This window comes from Saimiri boliviensis, chromosome 6 (genome assembly GCF_048565385.1).
Source record: "Saimiri boliviensis isolate mSaiBol1 chromosome 6, mSaiBol1.pri, whole genome shotgun sequence".
Taxonomy (NCBI): Eukaryota; Metazoa; Chordata; class Mammalia; order Primates; family Cebidae; genus Saimiri; species Saimiri boliviensis.
This window is the reverse complement of record NC_133454.1, coordinates 41,547,444-41,574,623: the sequence shown is the minus strand read 5'-3', so window position 1 is coordinate 41,574,623 and position 27,180 is coordinate 41,547,444. Positions and strand designations below refer to the sequence as shown.

General features: G+C 36.2%; 1 protein-coding gene and 1 pseudogene across 11 annotated transcripts in view; both read right to left on the bottom strand.

Moving 5' to 3' along the window:
* Positions 1-27,180, bottom strand: part of GRIA4 (glutamate ionotropic receptor AMPA type subunit 4) — a 359,494-nt gene that overhangs the window by 222,353 nt on the left and 109,961 nt on the right. The gene's annotated exons all lie outside the window — the stretch shown is intronic.
* Positions 1,720-3,737, bottom strand: LOC101047753 (eukaryotic translation initiation factor 3 subunit F pseudogene; annotated as a pseudogene).

Below are 27,180 nucleotides of genomic sequence, written 5' to 3'. Positions count from 1 at the left end.
AGAAAGTCATTTTTGGCATATTTGAGAGACTTAGTGCATTGGGGCCAGCTGCAGGTGTTCTAGGTGAACTGGGAAGTAAAGACATAGTAATTCCAAAATTCAACAGAACCAAGCCAAATAAAGTAAGATGACCGAAAGGAAAGAGGTACACAGCTTCACCTTGCCTTTCTTGGTTCATGCTTCCAGTTGCTACTAAAGCCATGAGGCAACAGTATAAATAGAAAAAGATTCTTCTCAAAATTCTTTTCTAATCATGTTTCTATCACTTTTTTGACAGAACTTATTTCTGGTCCAAACTGGAGTGGCTTTTTCTAATTTATATTATAAGGGACATAAACCTACAAAGGAGATATTTTCTTTGTTTATACCATAAAGTCTGTTTGAATTCCAAATTCTTATAGTTTATTATGTATGGCTAACAGTCCTATGTCTTTTTGGCCTATGTAGCTAGCTTGAGAAGTGTTTAGGTCTATAAAATTTTTATGTTTTCTGATTTCAGTTACTAATTTTACTTGCATTGGCTATGAATACATAATATGGCAAGAATTAAATGAGATTATGTAAAAGTACTATGCTATGAGGACACAGGAGGTGATTAGTAAGTGGCAGATTTTAACACAGATTTTCTATATGCACTTATGTAATTAAAAAGTTTCACATTTTAATAAGACAGTCAAAGGCTTAGTGAATAAAATACTACAGTTGATTCAAAACCAAGAAAGGTATTCAAATTTTAAATGGAAATACCGTTAATTTTGATAGATATTATATTAGGATTTATAAAGAAATTCTATCAAAGAAGAACCATCAACTAATTCTACGCTCACCCAGGAACTAGAATTCGATCCTACGAGAAGACTGACCAATATTGAAGGCTTGCTCTGACAGTGTGACTGGCGGTAATTTTCTTGCAAGACATAAGGAACATTCTAATTTAACCTTTGAACATCTCAGGTTTAACTCAATTCTTATTACTTAAGTGATCTAATAAATCAAGTTGCTGCATCAGACCCTAATCAGTAAGTGTTCCACCAAGGCTTTGGATGCAAGTATTTAAGTGGTGCACATTTAATACCAGTAGAACCTGGAGTTACTTAGCTCCTTCATGTTTTCATTTTTCTTTCTTTTATTTTTTTCTTTGAATCAGAGTCTGGCACTGTTGCCCAGGCTAGAGCGCAATGGCACAACCTCAGCTCACTGCAACCTCCACCTCCTGGGTTCACACGATTCTCCTGCCTCAGCCTCCTGAGTAGCTGCGATTACAGGCACACACTACCACACCCAGCTAATTTTTTGTATTTTTATTAGAGACAGGGTTTCACTATGTTGGCCAGACTGGTCTCTAACTCTTGACCTTGTGATCTGCCTGCTTCAGCCTATGAAAATGCTGAGATTACAAGTGTGAGCCACAGCACCCAGCACACATTTTTTTGTTCTACTGATTTTCTTAAAAAACTGAGGGCCAACTCTCAAGCTTTAATGACAAATAATCTGGATCAATTAATTTTTATTTTACTTTAGTGAAAAAAATAAATTGAGTTGTATAATTCAAAACTAAGATCCTGGCTTTTTAGTTTGGTGCTGAAACTAAACACAAATTTTAATACTTGTCTAGAAAATGTAAACAAACACGACTTACCAGTCATGCACTTATTCGTGCATATAGTGAATATTTACATAATCTTTTAAAGTATGCTTTAAAACCATACTATTTTCAAGCTTTGGCTTGTGAATTGTGTTTTTCTAGTAACCCCATAAATTCCCTAGAAGTACTCATGTAGCTTTGTATGAAAACTTTTGATGAGATAGCATTGGGTGGGCAATGCTGGACCCCTTTTCTTGGTAGCCCTCCCTCCTGCCCTCACAAAAATCCCAAAAGCACCTCTGCTTTCACCTATTTTAAATATTGAGCAATTAACTGTATAAAATTTTATGTGCAAAGGGTATTATACTGCTAACGTTCAAAAACAATTGTACTATACATAAAGCCCATCTACTCTTTATTTCTGTTATATTGTTTTCAATGTAATAATTACAATTTTTCACTATTCTAGTACTCACTATACTATTTAATATTTTAATTTATTCTACCGGACCTCAACAAACAATATTTTCTGATATTGTATTCTTTTCTCTGCTTTCATGTTCATTTGCATCATCATATGTATCTATTTATTCTCCTTTTCATAGTTGTCTGTCATTCTTCCTCTATTCATATATAACTTTGAAACTATAGTCTCAGGTTAACAAATTTGCTTCTGATATATTGTCACTCACATTTTACTTTTCCTTTGCAAATTTATAGCTGTAGTCTTATTCTTTTAACATTTTTTTTCTATTTTATCTAGATCATAGGCTTGGCAGGTGAGGGTTATTGGGTGTTGTATGTATGAGTATAGATTTTCAGTCAAATATTCAATATTATTATATTGGTATGATACCTTGATGGTATATTTTATTTAGTTCAATAGATTCAGATTTTTTTTTTTTTTTTTTTTTTTTTTTTTTTTTTACAAAAGGTAGGCTATGTTTATTAGACTCACAGGCAGTTGACTGTCTCAGTGTGACTCAAGACCACAAAAAACCCGTCCTGGGGTTGAGACCCAGACCAGCAGGTACACTGCCTGGGGCCCATTCACAGGTTTACAAGTTTCTCATTGAGGGCAATCTGTGACTTGTGAGGTTGGCCAGGTAGGTCACCATCAGCAGGTCATTGATGTTGCTGTTGAGCATGGTCTCAAAGTCATCAGGAACTATTTTGGGTACTTGGTTAACCAGGCTCATCAGGAATCGGCCCACGGTATTGTCAGCTGACACCTTTCCAGACAGTACATCCTCTGCGTATTGCAACACCGTGCTCAGGGCATCCTGGATGCGAGCTGATGCCCCTCCAACTTGCTGCAAGTCACTTGAGAGTCCAATCACTCGGTTGGGGCTAAAGCAGGTCTTCATGATCAGGTCAACTCCAATTCGTTCAGTGTCATAGTATGCATATTTCACTGTCAGAGGTGTGAACATCACTCCCATGGTCCTCCCGGGGACACCCATTAAAGTGCTGACTTAGGCTTTGATGCTCATGTGGCCGTTCTGGAGACTTGTGTCCACAGTGAGGTGGATGGGGTTGGGGGCCTCCCGGCTGTAGTACTCATGGATCAGCACAGAGTGCTCTGTGATGTCATGGCCTGTAGCATACCAGCCCAGGATGAGCTCATTTGGAGAAACTTTTTTATGTAGTTCATACATGTTCTTAGCAAATTCCATGTCAACAGCCACTTCATCTTTTGACTCATTGTGCGGCACTGAAAAGCAATTGGTGACCTCCACTGAGTGTCGACTGTTCCCAGCAGGGTCCCGATAACTCGGGCAGCACCCTCGTTGCGTTGCTCGTAGCTGTCCACAATGGAGGCCAAAATGACTGGGTGCAGCCTGACCACGCGGCCGCCGGGGAAGGGCCCTGGGAGAGCGGGACCAGGCAGAGTGAGAGCTGGAGTCTGCGCCGGAGCTTGCGCTGAGGCCGAGGTCTGGCCAGGAGCCGCAGTCGTAGCCGCTGCTGCCTCAGGGTCTGAGGATGAAGCTGGAGTCCCAGCGGAAGGCGGAGCCGCAGCTGGTGCTGGCGTTGGGGCTGGAGCTGGGACTGAGGTTGGGGCCAAGACTGGGGCCGCCGCCGGGGCCGGAGCTGGCGTGGCAGGAGGAGCACTTGCTGATACCGCCGGCGTGGCCATCTTGTCAAGAAAGCTCAGATTTTAAAATATAGTTATTTCTATATATAGTATTACAATCTAGCTTTGGAAACAGTCTTGAATCAAAATTTTGCTTGGCTGAATCTTATCTATTGTTGCTTAGCATATAAATAATTATTCAAATGATGAAACTTCTTAGATTATATAAATAAATTCAAACATAAATTAATGAAAATAAACTAAGCTGAATGTGAATGTGTTCAGAATACATAAAAAGGAAAATGTAAATTTTTATGTTTTCATAAAATGGCAAAATAAATAAGAATTAATACATGCAATATTATATTGATCTATATTTTGAGATACAAACACTAATCAGAATAAGACTTTAAATGAAATAATTAAGACATAATTTTAAGTGCATGTTCTGTGTTCTGTTTCACTAATGAGATCACTTGGATAATGTATTCTATAAAGACATACAATAAACACATGATATTCCTTCATTTTCTACCTGATGTGTCAACTAATAAAATGTCTTCTCATCAAGTACATTCCCAATTTCATTCCAGATGCCACAATCCAGATGCCAAGCTAAGTCAAATTATTATATAACTTGTGATGATTTGTAGTTCTATATCACATACAAATCAAAGGACATGGCCTTATCTCAGTGTTTCTCAAGTTGTGGGACATCAATCCAAGAGATGCGCTGAATTTTACTGACAATTGCAGCATGGTGAGGAAGAGCACAGTTCTTTCTTCCATCTACGGCCTTTCTCTTTCTCCTGTATCTTCAGTTTTCCACCTCTTAAGGTGTTCCTCTAACTGCTTTTAAACAAGTTCGAGTCTTTTCTTTCATAAAGCAAAGAACTTTCCTGACCCCATGCTTTCTATCTCTCTGCTCTTTCACAGCCATATAGTTGAAGGAGTCTTCTGCTCACACTCTTTTCAATTCATCTGGCTTCTGCATTTTCCAACCATCAAAACTAGTCTCTTCAACTTTGGTAGTGATGAACTACATCCTAAATCTTAGCGCTTAGCTCTTACCTTACTGAAGTCCCTGGTGTGCTCAACACATTTAGATACTTCTTTCAAATGCTTCTTCGCTTTGCATTCCTAACACCATAACTATGCTCTCTCTCTGTTCTGTCTGGGCATTCCTCAGCGTCTCTGAACACTTCTTTTATTCTGCTCCATTAAAGTTGGTGCACCTTAAAATTCTTTCTCTATTCACCTTTTCTAAATACATTTCCTAAATAAAAATCATCTAATTCTGTGGCTTTAATTATCACCTATGTTCTCATGATCCCCCAAACTATACCACCCACTTCAAATCTTTCTCTTGAACTCCAGATCTATGTAGTTAATTGTCTTTTGTCACTTCTGTGCCTCAGTGAATTTTCTGAGAAATGGTTGCGATGGTTTTCTTCCTTTTTCACATTGTCTTCTAGTACTTTGCTACTTCTCCATTCGGATTTGGAGACTTTCCTGTCATTTGAACCCAGGTTGGACTTTGAGACTGCCTTGACTATCAAAGTATCACAAAAGTGACTCTATGTGACTTCTGAGAACATCATTCTGATTCTCCGGGGATATACAAACTTCTTTTACTTAACCACTATGCTGCGAGGAAGCCCAGGTGATATAATGAGGCCCACATAGAAAGGAACCAATACCTCAGCCATATCTAAGTTCCAAGCTGACTGCCAGAACAAACTTAACAGCATGAGAAATAAATAATCTTAGAAATGCCTTCACTTAAACCGCCCCAGCCAATGTTGTTTGAAGTAGAGATTAAGGCTTATCTCAAATGTAAATCATTGTTATTTACATTTACGATAAGGCTTAATCTCAAAGAAATCATTGTTATTTTAAGCCATTCAGTTTGAGATGGTTTGTTATGCAATAATATATGTGTATAGTACTTAGGAGTGTGCCTACCCATGGTAAGCATTCAATAAATATTTTATAGACATGTTTATTAATAAATATTGTTTAAGGTATGTGCCAAAATTTATTTTTTAAAATTTCTTAATATTGAGCATTTTGATTGAGCTTAATATTGAGCATTTTTGGTTGATTTTAATTTTTGATAGTGATAACATGCTCTTATGACAATCATTTCATGTATATCTGGCAATTCATTGCTAGAAGTGAAATTATAAGGTGCATTAATCTTTTTGATTTTGATCAGTATCACTAACTTTCTCCCCACAAGTTTAGACTAATATACATCTCTCCAAAAAGTACACTATTGGGTTTGTCAACCTTTATTAATTTTTTATATTCTATATTTATTATTTCAGTTGTTGCTCTTGTTTTATATTCATACTTGACATAAAATTTTTACATTAGTAAATATCTCCATACTCCATCTGAATAATACACAGACATTTAAGCATTTTAACATTAGACATTGCCCTCCTGTCATACATGTTACTGTTGTCCGGTATTATAGTTCCACATGTGTGTAGTCATTTTAAACATTTCATTTCCTCTATCAAATATATCTATTGCCTAAAATCCTTGGTAATTTGATACCATTTTGTATTTTAATTTGTATTTAAAGTGGATTGTCAACATAATTGTTTTATAATTTTGAATCGTGAACTAATTTTCAGCAAAGTTCTGTGAGAATTTAAGAAGGCTGTTTCAGAGAAAAATTTCTCCAAAGTGATTTTGCATTTACTTATCCCAATCATTCTAATATGTCTTTGTAAGTTATGTGTGTGTTTGTATGTACACATGTCTGTGAATTTCTTAGTTTATGAGTTCCTAGAAATAGTTGACAGTGTAAATTTTAACAGAAAGTTCACATGAGAGCAGACAAAAATGTAAAAATTCTCATGGGAGTCTATTATTTTTTATGCAGAACTCAAGGGAAGACAGGAAGTTTCTAGGATTTCTCTTTGAGCCAGGGAACAGATTTGTTTTTTGTTTTTCTACATCTACTTTCTCACTGATGTTGCAGCCTTTACAAATCCTTGTTTTTATGGTGATCGCATTTCCAGTTTTTTGCCAGTTATTGGTTCAAGGCCTTGTGAATCATTTTCCTATTTAAACCTCCCCAAGGGAAACTACAGTTCCTGCTCTTCTTGTCTAAATTTTTCTGTTTTCTAGTTCTGTCCCTTTTATATTTTCTTTTTTTAAAAAAATTTATTTATTATACTTTAAGTTCTGGGGTACATGTGCAGATTGTGCAGGCTTGTTACATAGGTATATACATGCCATGGTGGTGGTTTGGCCCTATTATCTACATTAGATGTTTCTCTTAATGCTATCCCTCCACCCCCTGCTATTCCTCCCCTAGCCCCCTACCTCCCAGGCCTTAGTGTGTGATGTTCCCCTCCCTGTGTCCCTGTGTTCACATTGTTCAACACCTGCCTATGAGTGAGAACATGCGGTGTTTGTTTCTGTTCTTGTGTCCGTTTGCTGAGAATGATGGTTTCCAGTTTCATCCATGTCCCTGCAAAGGACATGAACTCATCTTTTTTTTATGGCTGCATAGTATTCCATCATGTCTATGTGCCACATTTTCTTTATCCAGTCTATCATTGATGGGCATTTGGGTTGGTTTCAAGTCCTTGCTATTGTGAACAGTGCGGCAATAAACATATGTGTGCATGAGTCTTTATAATAGAATGATTTATAATCCTTTGGGTTTATACCCAGTAATGAGATTGCTGGGTCAAATGGTATTTCTATTTCTAGATCCTTGAGGAATCACCACACTGTCTTCCACAATGGTTGAACTAATTTACATTCCCACCAACAGTGTAAAAGCATTCCTATTTCTCCACATGCTCTCCAGTATCTGTTGTCTACTGATCTTTTAATGATAGCCATTCTTACTGGCATGAGGTGATATCTCAATGTGGTTTTGATTTGCATTTCTTTAATGACCACTGATGATGAGCTTTTTTTCATATGTTTTTTGGCTGCATAAGTGTCTTCTTTTGAAAAGTTTCTGTTCATATCCTTTGCCCACTTTCTGATGCTGTTGTTTTTTTCTTGTAAAATTAAGTTCTCTGTAGATTCTGGATATTAGCTCTTTGTCAGATGGGTAGATTGCAAAATTTTTTTCTATTCTTTTGGTTGCTGGTTCACTCTGATGATATTTTCTTTTGCTTTGCAGAACCTGCTAAGTTTAATTAGACCCCATTTGTCCGTTTTGGCTTTTGTTGCCATTGCTTTTGGTGTTTTGGTCATGAAGTCCTTGCCCATGCCTATGTCCTGAATGGTATTGCCTAGATTTTCTTGTAGAGTTTTTATGGTGTTAGGTCTCATGTTTAAATTTTAATATATCTAGACTTAATTTTTGTATAAGGTGTAAAGAAAGGATCCAGTTTCAGCTTTCTGCATATAGCTAGCCTGTTTTCCCAACACCATTTATTAAATAGGGAATCCTTTCCCCATTGCTTGTTTTTCTCAGATTTGTGAAAGATCAGATGATTGTAGTTGTGAGGTGTTCTTTCTGAGTCCTCTGTTCTGTTCCATTGGTACATATGTCTGTTTTGGTATCAGTACCATGCTGTTTTGGTTACAGTAGCCTTGTAGTAGTATAGTTTGAAGTTAGGTAGTGCGATGCCTTCAGCTTTGTTTGCTTGAGTTTTTTTTTGCTTAGAATTGACTTGGCTAAGCGGGCTCTTTTTTGGTTCCATATGAAGTTTAAGGTGTTTTATTCCAACTCTGAGAAGAAAGTCATTGGTAGCTTGATGGGGATAGTATTGAATCTATAAATTAATTTGGAAAGTATGGCCATTTTCACAATGTTGATTCTTCCTAACCATACTCTCCTGTAGACTCACTATTCATTTGAAAAAATTGTCAATTATAAAACCTAATACTTCTAACTGTTCTTAATAATCATGCTCATGTTATAGAATCTGTAATCTATGGAACTTAGGTCTTTGCTGCCTTTGTTCTAAGGTCAGAATTTATCCAACTTTATGTTTGGCATAATCCTTAAAATATTTTAGCTTTTCCGTGACTTGTCAATCCTGATAGCACCAAAATTTCATTTTCAGCAAACTTTCCCTGATTCCTTTAAACTGAATTAACAACCTTTCCTCTTTGTTGTCATAATACTCTGTGTATTTCTAAAAAAAAAAAAAAAAAACCCTGAATTTTCAGAACAGTACTTGTTATAATTATTTTTGATGCTATCTATCTCTAACAATAGCCATGATTTTCTTGAGATACTTATCTTACATTCCCTAGGGCTATATTTTCTGAATGAACAAGTAAATAAAAAAAATAGCAACAATATTTTTAGGAATAATATCATTTTATATGATCTCATATGTTATAATTCTCTCAGAATATTTATTACTTCATTACTAGGATCTTGTAATAATATTGTAATACAATTACTTACCTTTTTTCCTACCTACTATACATACACACACACACACACACAAACACACACACACACACAAATGCATGCCCACATATATATGTAATTATTATTATTATTAGACATGACATGTAGCAAACATATCACATAAATGTTTATGAAAATATTATACTTATAGCAATAATTTTTGGGTAGTATTAATAAAAAAACTCAACTAATTTTGGAAGAGGGAAAAATATTAATTTTAGTTACTGGAAATAGCATGTGTTGAGTCAGTACATCCACAGGAAAAATAATAGTCAGCAGAAAATGGAGGAGAAGCAGGCAAGCTAATAAAGAAGAGGCTACAAAATGTTTACATTCTTAAGCATATCAGTGAGATAAGCTAAGAACAAGGTTAAAACCAGGTTGAGCAGGACAAAAGTCTCAATGTAGACTGGGTTCCACAGGTCCCATTCCTGACAGCTATGATTATGAAAGTCCTCCTCATATTAGTGATATTTTACTAATACAAGTAATGTAAATGGTAAGTAGAACAACATGTGAACTAGATAGAAACTATATTTTACAGATAAAACGAAGAAGGCATTTGAGACAAGTTTGTAAAACAGATAGAGGTAGACTTATGAGGATCGTGAATTAATGGCATTGTGCTGGGTAATTTGGCTTAGAATTGCATTTCTATGTTTCTTCTTCTTTTGGATCAGTTGGTGCCGATTTGGTAGATGTTTTGCGTTTATCTGCTACTTTACCTCTTCCACAAGGTAGCCATTATTACAGAGATGGAAACTCAAGAACTAAACACATTCTCCTGCTCCAATTTGGCAAACTGGCTCAAGTTGTTAGCTTTGTAAAAGTCTGTTGCCTTGCATAATAATCTTCCTAGCCCTTTTTGCTACCAAGAAGGGTTAGGATAGGTAGACAGAAGACTTAAACACAAACAATAATACAAACAAACATAATACTTTATACAGATGTTTCATAAAGGACTTTATAATGAACTTTAACATATATAATCTCATTTATTACTGTGATTATTATTATTTCATTTTTACTATTATTCACATTTTGGAAGAAAAAGTTAGTTATTAGTACCAGAAAAGAGAGGTTACAGAAATTTATCTAATATTTTAAAAGTCTCTCTTCTGAGTTTGTATTTTCTTCTTATTTAGTCAACTAGAAAATAGGACTTAAAAAAGTTTTTCATGTATTAAAAGGTTTACTTACTCCCTTTGAAATGTACTGTATCTATAGCAACAGAAACAAGATTAGAACCTGCAGCTGGAAAATGTAATCATAAAAGGATCAATAAAAACTAGAAGCACTATTAGAAAGTTGTCCCTAAATTAACAGTGTAACACATAACATTTGGTTACATTGGGCCCAGGAAATAGGAAGAGAGTAGAACAAAAAAGAAAAATCTACTGAAACTCATTGAATTTCCTTAATATTGTCCAATTTGTATGTGATGTATAGGGTACATTTGTCTAAATGTTATCATTTTCTGAGCTAAGGTAACAGAAGCTATAGGTTTTTACAGTACATCTTGCAGCAGGGTTCACCAACCTGAAGCCATGGATCTAGAGAAGATGAGCTTTATTTGATGGCCACATTTTTTTCCCCAATAGAATATGAAGGCTTTGAGGTGACGTATGTATTCCTCAACAAACTACAAGCCTTACCACTCCTTATTACCCCTACGATGACACTTCAAGTATTTTATTAACTGCCCAGCCTTGTAAATATCTGAACTTGGATAACTAATCTATGTATTTTTCAACATGAATATAACTGTTTCTTGGTTTGTGGCAAACTGTTTAAGGTTTTATCAGAAGTATGCTTATTAGTGTTTTCTCCTTCTTTCGTAGAAAGAATGCACTGCCAAAAAAATTTAAAAAGGTGGATTTAACACTACCACTCATTCTTTTATTCAAATATGTTTATATACTTCCTAGTTTATTTTAGTCACTGTGTTAAACACTTCAAAGAAAATACAAAATAGTATTCCCACTAAGATGAGTTTCATAGTCTAGTGCATAAGACAGGGCTATAAACTGGTAATTCAACATGGTGAGTATAATAATGGACAGTCAGAGGGAACTGGAAAGCACAGGGAATGGGTATTTCTCAGAGGGCGGAGTGGAGGGAAGGCTGACTGGAGGAAATCCTACCTGTCTGTGGAGATTAGGCTGAAAAAGACAAACAAACCAACAAGTAGGCTATTGCAGTAAGCAAAGAAAGAGTAAATTAAAGAAGACGTGGTGGGCATACAATGTAGAGGTCACATTTAGGAAGCATTTAAAAGATAAATAGGAAGAATCTAATAAATTATTGAATGAGGAAGACGAAGAAGAGGGAGGAGAAAGAGGGAAGACTGAAAGATGACTTTTTATTTGTATCACGAATGACTGAATAGATAGTAGTGATATCACCTTGGGTGATATCCTGGAGAGCTTGAAAATTTTTTTTCTTGGATACTATGGGAGAAGTACAGTTTTATAACACACAGAAAACACAGGATTCCATTTTGGACATGTTGAGTTTGAAGTGTCAGGTGTTACCTGGTAGTATCATACACAAATATGAAGTGGAGCAAGAAGAAAATTGGTTAAATATGTGGATTTTGAAGGAAATAGCTATGAAAGTCAACATGAGATTCTACAGGAAGAATATGCAGTGAAAAACTTATGTCTGATTACATAAATGTGGAAAACAATTCATTTAAAAACAATAGCAGATATTATCAGAAGAATAGGAGACCTGGCAGATGAAATCAGAGAGGTAGAATTTTTTAAGAAAGGAGTTGGGGCGAGATAGCATGAAGAGAAATGCCAGATATAGGTGAAGGGGAGGAAGGCAGCAAATCCGCTGCCATGTGTGTACCTATGCAACAATCTTGCATGTTCTTCACATGTACCCTAAAACCTAAAATGCAATTAAAAAAAAAAAGAAATGAATGCTCAAAAGTATCACATAATATAGAGAAAGATTTTTCAGATTTGCATTTGAGGATTTATTTTTAGAGGTCCCTGAGTTGTCTGTGAGACTTTTATAGAGTTGTTGTTAACATTTTAACGGTTATTTTAAAGTAGTCTAAGCATACGCTGAATCATCTAGATGACCTCCCTGAAAGCAAACCAGATTGCCATATGCATACCTATGCAACAATCCTGCATGATCTGTACATGTACCCCAGACTCTAAAATATTTTAAAAAAATAGAGAAATGCCTTGGGATTTCAGTGCCTGTACTTCTATTTTTGAATAAAATCACATTTAAAATACTTCAGGGATAAATAATACCTAGAAATGTTAGGTAAACAAATGCATACCAACTGTTTGAATAAAAGCATAGTGATAAGAAAATGGAGGCCTTACACGAGTACCCAGTTTACGTACACAAAACATAAAAATCTGAGGGGTCATGCTTGTAATCCTGTATCTTTGGTAGGCTGAGGTGGGTGCATCACATGAGGCCAGGAGTTCAAGACCAGCCTGGCCAACATGATGAAAACCTATCTGTACTAAAAATACAAAAAATAGTTAGACAGGGCAGCAGGTGCCTGTGATCCCAGCTACTCAGGAGGCTGAGAGAGGAGAATCGCTTGAACCTGGGAGGTGGAGGTTGCTGTGAGCCGAGATCTTGCCACTGTACTCCAGACTGGGCGACAGAACACAAAAACTGATTTTTCAGGTTCACCAGTACAGTAACAACTGGGTTAGATAACAATAAAATGTTGGTTTGGGTAATTATGAAATGCTAAATGTATCTTCAAAGGAATATGACTTTATAGGGTATCAAGAGAGGCCATATATACATACACACACACACACATATATATATATATATATATATATATATAGAGAGAGAGAGAGAGAGAGAGAGAGAGTGTGTGTGTGTGTGTGTGTGTGTAAACATATTTACATATTTGATAGGAGAAATTTGAGCATGTTTACAAGTTAAGGGATTGGGGTCAGTAGAGAGATAGGATACAGAAGAGATAAGGAATATTAATTAAATGATGCTCCAGAAAGGCAGAATACATGGGGTCAAGGAAAGATATAAGGTTGGCCTTGAATGGGATGTGCAGGTGCATGGGTGGAGAGATAAGTCATCCCATAGATTTCATAATCAAAGATTAGGTAAGATATGTATAGGGATTTATAGCTCTATAGTTGCACTGATTTACAAGGGAAGGTTGCAAATCAGTGAGATTTGAAAAGGCTATTTGAAAGTAGTACAGTTTCAAATTGTTTCAAAGGGCAAGAGAAAAAACTAACCAAGAATATATGAAGTAGCTTATAAACTCTGTTATGATAAGGAACTAGGCTTATTTTATTTGTAGCTATATTCAATACAACACATGTAACACACTAACTGCCACATGATAAATGCCCCACAAAACCCTGCTAAATGAATAACCAAACGAGCAACGTGAATGATTTTTTAAATTATGAAAACGCCTGAAATCTACTACCAGCATATTTTTAAAATATAATACAATATTATCAACTATAGTCCTCATGCCATACATCGACTTAATCATCCTACAAAACTGCAAGTTTGTACCCTTTGACCTGCTTCTCCCCATTTTGTCCTCCTTCCTGTTTCTGGTAACCACCATTCCTGATTCCGTAAGTAACCGTTTCACTATGTATATCAAAGAATCATGTTATATACCTTAAATATATACAAAAAAGAAAATTAAACATAACAAATGATGGAATGACTATTGACAGATGACAAGATCTGAAACTGTGAATTGGGAAAGGCCACAATTTAGAAATGTATGACCCTTTAGGCACAGACAAGGATGGTGACCAAAGGGAATAACTATGAGGAGTTGATGTCTAGAAGTTTGCCACTTCCCTTCTTGGAACACACTCCTCTCTTGGCTTCCCCAACAAGCATACTTTACTGAGTTCCCTCTTACCTGATGGCTTATCCAGCATTTCCTTCTCTTGCATTACCATTTGACCCATTTTAAAATATTGGAATAGCACTTCTTCTACAATGTTTCTTTAGGTAGTTTCATCCATTTTTATAACTTCAGCTATTACCCATGTTCCAAAGCTTCCATGATTAATATCTTCCTATTGTCCTTTTCTTTCCTGTGAGCTTCAGACTCAATTATCAACAGTTTGCTTGACACAGCTCTTTGGTTGTGTATTCTGCACCTAAAACTTAGCTGGGTTAAAACAGAATCCTTCATTTTTCCTCTCAAAACCTTTTCTGTTTTCTTCCATTCCAACCAAAATCATGGTTATCTCTGAAAATATTCTTGATTCTTATCTTCCTTTTATTTCCACATCTAACACATGAGCAAATCTTGATTATTTTATCTTCAAAATAGCTAAACTATATCTAAATCCATAGACTTCCTTTGTCTCTACTCTGCTGCCATTTTCTTGCTCAGTCACCTACAAGTCTCCTAACTGTTCTTTCTATTACCAGTTTTCTTCCTCCCTAATTACTCTCCTCTGAGCAGAGAATGTAAATAGACTGCATCTTATCCTTACTTAAAATTCCAGTGGCTTCTCACTGTATTTGGAATGATATCCATATGATCTAAAAGTCACACGACTTTCGCCTTTACTAAACTCACCTAATGGTGCACTTCTCACTCACTAACCACAGCCAAACTCTCCTCTTTCTTCTATTTAAAATTATCTTTTCCTCTCACTTCAGGGCCTTTGCACTAGTTGCTCTCACCTAACTTTCATATCACTAGAGTTCTCATCATTCTTTTCTCAACAAAACTGTCAACTCCTCAGGGTGACCATCTCTGACTCCTCTCTGTCATGAGGCTCTCATAGCTCCAGTCATTTCTTAGCATATTTATTTTCTTTTTTATTCATAGCTCTTACCACTATTTGAAAGTATCTTATTAATTTGATTGCTTATTTATGTCATTTATCTAGGAGAATACACGTTGTACACCAAGAAGTAACTGGACTCTTGTTCACTGACATATCCCCAGCCCCTAAAATTGGCACATGGAAAGTGCTCAATTAATATTTCCAGGATGAATGATATCATGGTTTCTGGCGAAAGAAGAAAGGAAGGAAGACTGCAAGGGTGTGGAATGACTGGCTGAAAGCCACAGAAGCCTACTTTCAGGTTGCTTAGTTGACTCTGGCAGTTAAGTTTCTGTTTCTGCAGTGAACTTCCTTCCCTTTTGACCATGCATTAATTCACCCATAGTTTTTAATTAAAGCTCAGTTTTGGAAAACTTGCGGCTATTAAAACAAAGTGTAATGAGTCCTTGTGAGGAAACCAGTTATAATCAGTTACATATTAATTGTTTCACAATTTAAACCCAGTTAAGATATTCTCCTTTACACTTGACATAAAATGCCTCTATATTTTATGTTTTTATCAGGGGGATGTTGTCATTTTCATATATTTAATTTTTGCTAGCTAGAATGTGATGAGGCTGTCAGTGCATCTGGCAATGTAGAGCCTAGAATTGACTGTGAAACACAATTAATTTCAGGTCTTGCAGCCTCTCCCAAAACTCTCACTGTACAGCCTCTGGTCTTGTACTATCCTGAATATTTGTCTTTCATTCTGTATCTACTTAATTTTTACCTGTCGATTTTCAGAATCCTGCTATGTATCTTTCTTTTAAAATGAATCTTATTACCCTCTGGATTTTGAAAAATAATTTCTCTTAAAATACTGAGAGCTTATTTGAGAACTTCAAAGTAAGGTAAGAAATTCCTCTTTCTCTATTTGATTTTAAAAATGATACATTCCTCATGTTCAGATTTGAAAAGTCTCAATCAGATGGTGGATAGAGCATGCTGGGCCCAGAATTCATTAATTTATGCCCTTAAGGCATTACCATAGGTTATTAATATGTAAACGCTAATTTTCTTAGAATTCTAAATAGTGGTTAGCTACAGTACATAAAGTTACTGAAGCTAATCACCATAAATGACAAGTTGAAATGCAAATTATACAAAAATATTTCACTTTAATTATATCCCAGTTAAGTACTTTCAGTGTTTCAGATGTCTTCTCTGAAGCTGCCTCTGGACAGCACCATCAAAGATCACAATGAGATATAATCATGGGCTGCACTTGTACAGCCCTGCACATGCTTCTCTTCAGTTTTATGACATCTCAGCTAGAAAGCACATTTTGATTCTAAATTAAACTAATTGAGAGCTCAGTAAAAATATACAGGCTTGTTTGCACATTTCTTTCCGGAGTCAGGCCATCATAATGGAAACACATGGCTCACTTTGCTTCCAAGGTCTACAGAGGAATAAGCAGAAGGCTATTTGCAATACTCAGCACGAGGAGCAAGATTCCATTCAGTGTAAAGATGGTTGCCTTGGCAGTAATTTGGGTTCGGAAAAGATCACATCACTCTTTTATACTACTAATCTATAACCATAAGGGTGCCAATTAGTGAGCCCTTGGAAGGAAGGAAGGTAAGAAAAAAGGAAGAAAGCAATTTCTAAGGAGCATCTAAATCAAAACAGGTGCGTTTGTTTTCTCTACTCGTCGACTTCTAATCATGAAGAAACAACGTATAGGGAAAGAGGCACCCGTGATTTACTGTTTAGCATTCAAAGTTAAGAATATATTTTTACCTTTAAGTGACTCCTTAATGGAAGCATTTGATTCATCGTCTATATTTTGTAGTATATAACTGAGTCACATAATTACAGTAATATTCTTTTTATGCCAGAGAAACACTTTTTCAAGGGTCTAAATAATAGGTTGAAAGCATTCCTTCATTGGAGGAGACACAGCTGTCTTCCTGAAAATCATTTAAATGCTTTTTGGAAGTGGATAGCAGCAATTAAAAATGGAATGGAATAATATTTGGGTAGATATTTGAGTGGGTTTTAGAAACAACTATTCTCATGAATATTACACTTCCTGAATAACTGAAGTGTCATCACTTATTCTGGATCCAGAATTTTGTGACATTTGTTTAATGTCTGTTTTTATCACTACACATAACTCTGTGGTAGCAAGAACTGTGGCTGCTTTAATTACCATTCTTTTTATTCTCCTCCAGCATCCAGCATAATGCTTGGTGCATAGCTGGTGGCCAATAAATATTTGCTGAATGAACAGTTGAGTGAATGGAGGCAAACAAGAGGTTATATGTGAAAGGCATTTGAGATTCATGAAGATATTTAGCCCGATTAATCTACTGAATGAATAATTTCTCTTTGTATTGAAGATGACACAAGTTACTGAAGTTAATTTACATACAACTTGTCTGGAATTCACTTACACATTAAATTCACTTACACACATTAAATGAGACTGCCTGCTGTGTGCTTTAGACCAAGGATCCAAGGATCCTAAGGCCATGTCTTAAGCATGAGAGGGAGCCATCCAGGTAGCTTGATGGGGAAAGGGAACGGGGGAAAAAAACTTATTATATACCTACAGTGAGTCAGACTCTGTAATAGTCATTTTATATTCTTTATCTCCTTTAAACTTCATGACATTCCTATAGGGAGGTATTATTGTTTTTCCTTTCTTTTTGAAAGATGAAATTTGGTGAATTTATGCAAGGAACGTAAGTTTATACATCTAAGTCGTGAAAATGCAATTTTTAACCTCCATCTGCTTCCAAAGTTCATGTTCATTTCAGCCTACCACGTGAAAAGGAAGTCACTGGCTAAATATTTCTTCCATCCTGCTCTGCTGAAGGGATTTTGACCATTATACCTTTATTGCTACTGGAAGAGGCACTCTAAGAATATTTATACTTAATGGAAACAGAAGTAGGTCTTAGGGGATTATGGAAAATTGGTTTCTTCTGAAGAAACTACTTCTGAAAGCAAACCGAGTTTTTGCTGTCAATTTAAAAAGGACAAACATATATATAACTTAAAACAATAAGATTGCAGTATCAAATGCTTCAATACCTTTTTTCTTTTATTTTTCGAATTGTCCCTTGCTAAAATACCCTGCAAAAGATCCTGGAAGAGAATTTACAGTTAACCAGATGGAAATATTAAACTTTTGAATGGTTAATATTCACATGTAAAAACAAATAGTAACAATTTCTTCCCCTTCTACAATATAATAATTGAGCTAGTAGTCAAATGTTAGTAAAAAGTTAAATTTTGTTATTTTTTGGCTGTATTAAAATTTCAAAAACAATTTTCAAACATTTAGGCTGTACGCCAAGAAAGATAACACAAAACAGAAATAATCAGCTACTCCAGTTACTTGTTAAAGTTATACTTTTAAAATATGTTTACTTATGTTTAATTTTTAAAATTATACCTTAAGTTTAAAGCAACAGCTTTTTGAATTCTCAGAACCATTTTTAGAAATTTTATAGTTAAATAAATTCTAATTTATAAAGCTCTTTACTTCTTCTTTCTGTTATTCGAATATTACAGAATAGAATGCTATCTAATAAAAATGCTATTTCATTTCCTATGATATTAAACCATGATTTATTACTCAAATACTAATGTTAATAATTTTATCTTATTGCTTCTGTATGTGTGTTTGTGTGTGATGAAAACAGTAAATGCTTTGGGTTTTAGGAAATTATAGTAGCAGAATAGAATATGGCTTGGTACACTAATAAGTATAGTCATAATCACAAAGGCATTACAACTTGAGGTATATATTTTTTGCTTTTATACTAAAATAACATTATTAAAAATAACCTATATTTCTTAAAGGTTATATGTGAAAGATAGTTTGAATCCCTTAAAACTAAAAGGTCAGACCTAATATTAGAACATAGACTTTCTTCCTAACCATGAACATGGAATGTTTCTCCATGTTTGTGCCCTCTCTTATTTCGTTGAGCAATGGTTTGTAGTTCTCCTTGAAGAGGTCCTTTACATCCTTGGTTAGTTGTATTCCCAGTTATTTTATTCTCTTTGTAGCAATTGTAAATGGCAGTTCATTCTTGATGTGGCTCTCTTTAAGTCTCTTATTGGTGTATAGGAATGCTTGTGATTTTTGCACATTGATTTTGTATCTTGAGACTTTGCTGAAGTTGCTTATCAGTTTCAGGAGATTTTGGGCTGACACAATAGAGTCTTCTAGATATATAATCTTGTCATCTACAAATAGAGACAATTTGACTTCCTCCTTTACTATTTGAATACCCTTTATTTCTTTTTCTTGCCTGATTGCTCTGGCTAGAACTTCCAATAATATATTGAATAGGAGTGGTGAGAGAGGGCATCCTTGTCAAGTGCCAGATTTCAAAGGGAATGCTTTCAGTTTTTGCCCATTCAGTATGATATTGGCTGTTGGTCTGTCATAAATAGCTTTTATTATTTGGAGATACGTTCCATCAATGCCTAGTTTATTGAGGGTTTTTAGCATAAAGAGTTGTTGAATTTTGTCAAAGGCCTTCTCTGCATTAATTGAGATAATCACGTGGTTTTTGTCTTAGGTTCTGTTTATGTGGTGAATTATGTTTATAGACTTGTGTATTTTGAACCATTCTCGCACCCCCGGGATGAAGCCTACTTGATCATAGTGGATAAGCTTTTTGATGTGCTGTTGCAATCGGTTTGCCAGTCTTTTATTGAAGATTTTTGCATCTATGTTCATCATGGATATTGGCCTGAAGTTTTCTTTTCTTGCTGAGTCTCTGACGGTTTTGGTATCAGGATGATGTTGGTCTCATAAAATGATATGGGAAGGATTCACTCCTTCTGGATTGTTTGGAATAGGTTTTTAAGGAATGGTACCAGCTACTCTTTGTATCTCTGGTAGAATTCAGCTGTGAATCTGTCTGGACCTTGGCTTTTTTTTTGGGTGGTACGCTATTAATTGCTGCCTCAACTTCAGACCTTGTTATTGGTCTGTTCAGGGTTTTGGCTTCTTCCTGGTTTAGGCTTGGGAGGATGCAAGTGTCCAGGAATTTATCCATTTCTTCCAGGTTTACTAGTTTATGTTCATAGAGATGTTTGTAATAATATCTGATGATGGTTTCTATTTCTGTAGAATCTGTGGTAATATCCCCTTTATCATTTTTTATTGCATCTATTTGATCATTCTCTCTTTTCTTTTTTATTAATCTGGCTAGTGGTCTATTTTGTTGATCTTTTCAAAAACGAGCTCCTGAATTTATTGATTTTTTGAAAGGTTTTTTGTGTCTCTATCTCCTTCAGTTCTGCTCTGATCTTAATTATTTCTTGTCTTCTGTTAGGTTTTGAGTTTTTCTGGTCTTGCTCCTCTAGCTCTTTTAATTTTGACGATAGGATGTCGATTTTAGGAAGAGTCAATATCATGAAAATGGCCATACTACTGAAAGTAATTTACAGATTCAACACTATCCCCATCAAGTTACCAATGACCTTCTTCATAGAACTGGAAAAAAACCACCTTAAACTTCATATGGAACCAAAAGAGAGCCCGCATAGTCAAGTCAATTCTAAGCAAAACAAAACAAAACAAAACAAAACAAAGCGGGAGGCATCACGCAACTGGACTTCAAGCTATACTACAAGACTACAGTAATCAAAACAGCACGGTACTGGTACCAAAACAGAGATATAGACCAATGAAACAGAACAGAGGCCTTGGAGGCATCACCACACATCTACAACCATCTGATCTTTGAAAAACCTGACAAAAACAAGCAATGGCGAAAGGATTCCCTGTTTAATAAATGGTGTTGGGAAAACTGGCTAGCCATGTGCAGAAAGCAGAAACTGGACCCATTCCTGACACCTTACACTAAAATTAACTCCAGATGGATTAAAGACTTAAACATAAGACCTAACACCATAAAAACCCTAGAAGAAAACCTAGGCAAAACTATTCAGGAAATAGGTATAGGCAAGGACTTCATGACCAAAACACCAAAAGCATTGGCAACAAAAGGCGAAATAGGTGAATGGGACCTAATCAAACTCCACAGCTTCTGCACAGCAAAAGAAACAGTCATTAGAGTGAATCAGCAACCAACAGAATGGGAAAAAATTTTTGCAATCTACCCATCTGACAAAGGGCTGATATCCACAATCTACAAAGTACTAAAACAGATTTACAAGAAAAAAACAAACAAGCCCATTCAAAAGTGGGCAAAGGACATGAACAGACACTTTACAAAAGATGACATACATGAGGCCAACAAACATAAGAAAAAATGTTTATCATCACAGGTCATTAGCGAAATGCAAATAAAAACTACATTGAGATACCACCTCACTCCAGTTAGAATGGCAATCATTAAAAAATCTGGAGACAACAGATGCTGGAGAGGATGTGGAGAATCAGGAACACTTTTATACTGTTGGGGGGAGTGTAAATTAGTTCAAGCATTGTGGAAGACAGTGTGGCGATTCCTCAAGGACCTAAAAATAGAAATTCCATTTGACCCAGCAATCCCATTACTGGGTATATATCCAAAGGATTATAAATCGATCTACTATAAGGACACATGCACACGAATGTTCATTGCAGCACTGTTTACAATAGCAAAGACCTGAAACCAACCCAAATGCCCATCAATGATAGGCTGGACAGGGAATATGTGGCACATATACACTGTGGAATACTATGCAGCCATAGTAAATAAATTTCCCTCTCAACACTACTTTAGCTGTGTCCCAGAGATTCTGGTATGTTGTGTCTTTGCTCTCACTGGTTTCAAAGAACTTTATTTCTGAATAATTTTGTTATTTACCCAGTAGTCATTCAGGAGTAGGTTATTCAGTTTCCATGTAGTTGTATGGGTTTGAGTGAGTTTCTTACTCCTGAGTTCTAAATTGATTGCACTGTGGTCTGAGAGAGTGTTATGATTTCCATTCTTTTGCATTTGTTGAGGATTGTTTTACTTTCAATTACGTGGTTGATTTTAGAGTAAGTGCAATGTGGTGCTGAGAAGAATGTTCTGTAGATGTCTATTAGGTGTGCTTGGTTCAGAGCGGAGTTCAATTCCTGAATATCCTTGTTAATTTTCTGTCTTGTTGATCTGTCTAATATTGACAGTGGAGTCAGTAGTAAAGTCTTCCACTATTATTGTGTGGGAGTCTAAGTCTCTTTGTAGGTCTCTAAGAACTAGCTTTACGAATCTGTGTGCTCCTGTATTGGGTGCATATATATTTAGGATAGTTAGTTCTTCTTATTGCATTGATTCATTTACTATTACGTAAGGCCTTTCTTTGTCTTTTTTGATCTTTATTGGTTTAAAGTCTGTTTCATTAGTGACTAGGATTACAACCCCTGCACTTTTTTGCCTTATTTTTTGAGGCAAAAAATCTTCCTCCAATCCTTTATTTTGAGCCTATGTGTGTCTTTGCATGTGAGGTGAGTCTCCTGAATGCAACACACCAATGGCTCTTGACTCTTTATCCAATTTGCCAATCTGTGCCTTTTAATTGGAACATTTAGCCCATTTACATTTAAGTTTAATACGGTTATGTGTGAATTTGATCCTGTCATTATGATGTAGCTCATTAGTTTGCTCATTTTAGTTGATGCTGTTTCTTCATAGTGTCGATGGTATTTACATTTTGGTTTGTTTTTGCAGTGGTTGATACTGGTTTTTTTCTTTCCATATTTACTGTTTCCTTCAGAAGCTCCTGTAAGGCAGGCCTGGTGTTGACAAAATCCCTCACCATTTGCTTATTTGTAAAAGATTCTATTTTTCCTTCATTTATGAAGCTTAGTTTGGCTGGATATGACATTCTGGGTTGAAATTCTTCCTTTAAGAATGTTGAATATTGGCCCCAACTTTCTTCTGGCTGGTAGGGTTTCTGCATAGAGATCTGCTGTTAGTCTTATGGGCTTCCCTTTGTGGGTAATCTGACCTTTCTCTCTGGCTGCTGCCTTGGCCTTTATTTTTTTCATTTCAACCTAGGTGAATCTGACAATTATGTGTCTTGGGGTTGCTCTTCTTGAGGAATATCTTTGTGGTGTTCCCTGTATTTCCTAAATTTGAACGTTGGCCTGCCTTGCTAGGTTGGGGAAGTTCTCCTGGGTAATACCCTGAAGAGTGTTTTCCAACTTGGTTCCATTCTCCCCGTCATTTTTAGGTACACCAATCAAACATAAGTTTGGTCTTTTCACATATTTTCATATTTCATGGAGGCTTTGTTCATTCCTTTTCATTCTTTTTTCTGTAATCTTGTCTTCTTGCTTTATTTCATTAAGTTGATCTTCAATCTCTAATACCCTTTCTTCCACTTGATCAATTTGGCTATTGATACTGTGTATGCTACACAAAGTTTTCATGCTATGTTTTTCAGCTCCATAAGATCATTAATCTACTTCTATAGTTATTTTAGTTAACATTTCCTCTAACCCTTTTTCAAGGTTCTTAGCTTCCTTGCATTGGTTAGAATATGCTCCTTTAGCTCAGAGGACTTTGTTATTATCTACCTTCTGAAGCCTACTTCTGTCAATTCATCAAACTCATTCTCTACTTTTGTTTTCTTCCTGGCAAGGTGTTGTGATCCTTTGAAGGAGAAGAGACATTCTGGTTTTTGGCATTTTCAGCCATTTTGCACTGTTTTTTCCCTCATTTTTTGTGGATTTATCTACCTTTGCTCTTTGCTGTTGGTAGCCTTTGGATAGAGTTTTTGCTTGGTCACCTTTTTTTTTTTTCTTTATGTTGATGCTATTGCTTTCTGTTTTTAGTTTTCCTTCTAACAGGTCTCTCTTTTGCATGTCTGCTGGAATTTGCTGGGGATCCACTCCAGACCCTGTTTGCCTGGCTATCACAAGTAGTGGCTGTAGAACAGCAAAGATTGCTGCCTGCTTCTTCCTCTGGAAGCTTTGTCCCAGAGGGGCATGCACCAGATGCCAGCCAGAGCTCTTCTGTGTGAGGTGTCTGTCAAACCCTGCTGGGAAGGGTCTCCCTGTTAGGAGGCTCAGGGGTCAGGGACCCACTTGAGGAGGCAGTGTGTCCCTTAGCAGAGCTCAAGCACAGTGCTGGGAGATCCTCTGTTCTCTTCAGAGCTGGCAGGGAGGAAAGTTTAAGTCTGCCAAAGCTGCACCCACATCCACCTCTTCCCCCAGGTGCTCTGTCCCAAAGAGATGATAATTTTATCTATAAGCCTCTGACTACGGCTGCTGCCTTTCTTTCAGAGATGTCCTGCCCAGAGAGGAGGAATCTAGTGAGGCAGTCTGGCTACCTTGGCTTTGTGGTGCTGTGGTAGGTTCCACCCAGACTGAACTTCCCAGCAGCTTTGTTTACACTGTGAGGGGAAAACCATCTACTCAAGCCCCACTAATGGTGGAATTACCCCTCCCCACCAAACTCAAGCATCCTAGGTTGACTTCAGACTGATATGCTGGAAGAGAGAATTTCAAACCAGTGGATCTTAGCTTGCTGGGCTCCATGGGGTAGGATTTGCTGACCAAGACCACTTGGCTCCCTGGCTTCAGCTTTCTTTCCAGGGCAGTAAACAGAGTTCCAGGTGCCACTTGACACCTCCTGCAGCTAGCTCAGTGTTCCAGGAGCTATTGGGGTACAAAAAAAAAACCTCCTGTAGCTAGCTTGATATCTGCCCAAACAGCCGCCCAGTTTTGTGCTTGAAACCAAGGGCCCTTGTGGTATGGGCACCTGAGGGTATCTCCTAATCCGTGGCTGTGAAGACTGTGGGAAAAGCTTAGTATCTGGGCCAGATAGCTCTGTCCCACATGGCATGGTCCCTCACAGCTTCCCTTGGCTAGGGTAGGAAGTTCCACAACCACTTGTGCTTCCTAGGTGAGGTGACACCCCACTCTGCTTCTGCTTGCTCTCCATGGGCTGCACCACTGCCTAACAAGTCCCAATAAGATGACCTGGGTACCTCAGTTTGAAATGCAGAAATCACTCACCTTCTGCATTGGTCTCATTGGGAGCTGTAGATCAGAGCTGTTCCTATTCAGTCAACTTGCTCCTGCTTTCCAACCTCCTTCTTTTCATTAATAATACTTTATATTAATTTCCCCCCTTCAAATAAATCATCTGGTTTCTGACACATGATGTGACCCTAACTGATGTAGGTCATAATATTAGATTCTGCTAATCCAAACAGTTATCAGTGATGTATAGAAGTAGCAATTATAGGCACCTGCTATGGCTGTAGTCAGGTTTTAGCTCTAGTAGATTCCATATGGGAGAGTCTGTATGTTATGTGCAAGGCTGAAATCAGGTAATGGCCAGAGTGTACTCACTTGCCACTCACATTTGTGTTGTTAATTTCTGCAATGTTCATGTCTTTTTGTCCTAGATTTAGTTATTCAGCCCTCTAGGATATTCTGAGAATACTTAGAACATTTTAATAAATCATTTTTTAACTCCATTAGCCAGAATTAGATTCTGTTGCTTGCTCCTAAGAACACGGAATATGAGAATAGCTAATATTGTGTGCTTAACCTCTTTCAATGCTGCTTTAATTATTCTATACATATAATCAAATTTAACAGAATAATATTAATTAATCCTCATACAAATCCTATAAAGTATTGATTGTCCTCATTTTATAAATGAAGAAACTAATGAGGGAGATTAAGATTTGTTCAAGCTTACAGGACTAAATAGTAGAGACGAGATTCAAATACAGACATTGATTTCTAAATCTGGTGCTCTTAATTGAACATATAGACAATTTCTTCATTATTCTGGTATAAATAAAATAAAAACAATGTTATTTTCCTTCAACAACATAAAAATTATGTTTGATTGCAACTTATAAGAGAAAAGTCTATGACATATTATTAGTGTTCAGGCTCAGAGCTCAAATTTTAAAAAATTCTATACATTCAAGGGCTATAAGTACAATTTTGTTGCAGGGATATATTGCATAGTGGTAGCCTTGGCTTTTAGTGTATTAATTATCTAAATAATGTACAGTACATTCATTAAGTAATTTCTTTTCACCATACCCTATTGCCCTACAACCCTTGCAAATCACCAGTGTCTATTATTCCATGCTCTATGTCCATGTGTTCACATTAGTTAGCTCCCACTTATAAGTGAGAGCGTGTGGTATTTGACTTTCTGTTTCTGAGTTGTTTCACTTAAGATAATGGCCTTCAGTTCCATCCAGATCACGGTGAAAGATATGGTTTCACTGATTTCATTCTTTATCATGGCTGAATAGTATTCCATTGTGTGTGTGTGTGTATGTAAGTGTGTGTGTGTGATATATATATTACATGGTGTGTGTGTGTGCATACACACATATATATCACATTTTTCTTATCTAATTATCCTTTTATAGACACTTAGATTATTGGTTCTATCCTTATAATTACCATGGCGAATATCACTGCAATAAACTTACAAGTGCATATCATTTATGAAATGATATAAAAAAGATGCCTGCATTCATATCTTTATTGGGTAAATATCCAGTAGTGGGACTGCTAGATGGATGGCAGTTCCGGTTTTAGTTCTTCAGGAATTTCCATAACTTTCTCTATAGAGGTCGCATGAATTTACATTCCTACCAACAGTGTATGAGCATTCCCTTTACTTTGCATCCTTTCAACATCTGTTATTTTCTGACTTTTTAATAGTAGCCATTTTTACTGGTGTCAGATGAGATTTCACCACATTTTTAATTTGCATTTCTCTAATGATTAGTGTGATGTTGAGCTTTTCTCCATGTTTGTTGGCTATTTGTTTTTCTTCTTTTGAAAATTTTCCATTATTTGTTTTGTTGTTGATGATGCTGATTTGAGTTCATTATAAATTCAGAGCTCAACTTTTATTGAGCTTTAGGACCAAATGGAATCAATTACTTCCCTGGGTATTCTGTTCTCATCACTTTCTACTTACTGGTCATAGTTACACATGCACACAAATTTGATATATTAGGAAGTTGAAGTGAGCCATGATTAGTTCTCTCTGCAGTGAATGGTCTAGATCAAGTATGAAGAGAAAGCTGGGGTTAAGATTAATTCCTACTAAAATTAAGGGAAATAAGCAAGGAAGTAAAACTACCATATCCTGTTTTTCTCATGGTCTGAATATTTTCCTTCCTAGAATTTAGACATCCTAACTCTCCAATTTTTCCTTTCCAACATTATCTCATTGACTTACCGTAAATGCTGACCAATCATTATTTTGCATTAGATATGCTGATATCTTTTATTCTGGAAAAATTGTAAAATTTATGTTTTTATTTTAAAAGTGTAATGACCTAATTCAGTAAGTCATTCTTTAAGGATATTGGTTCAAAA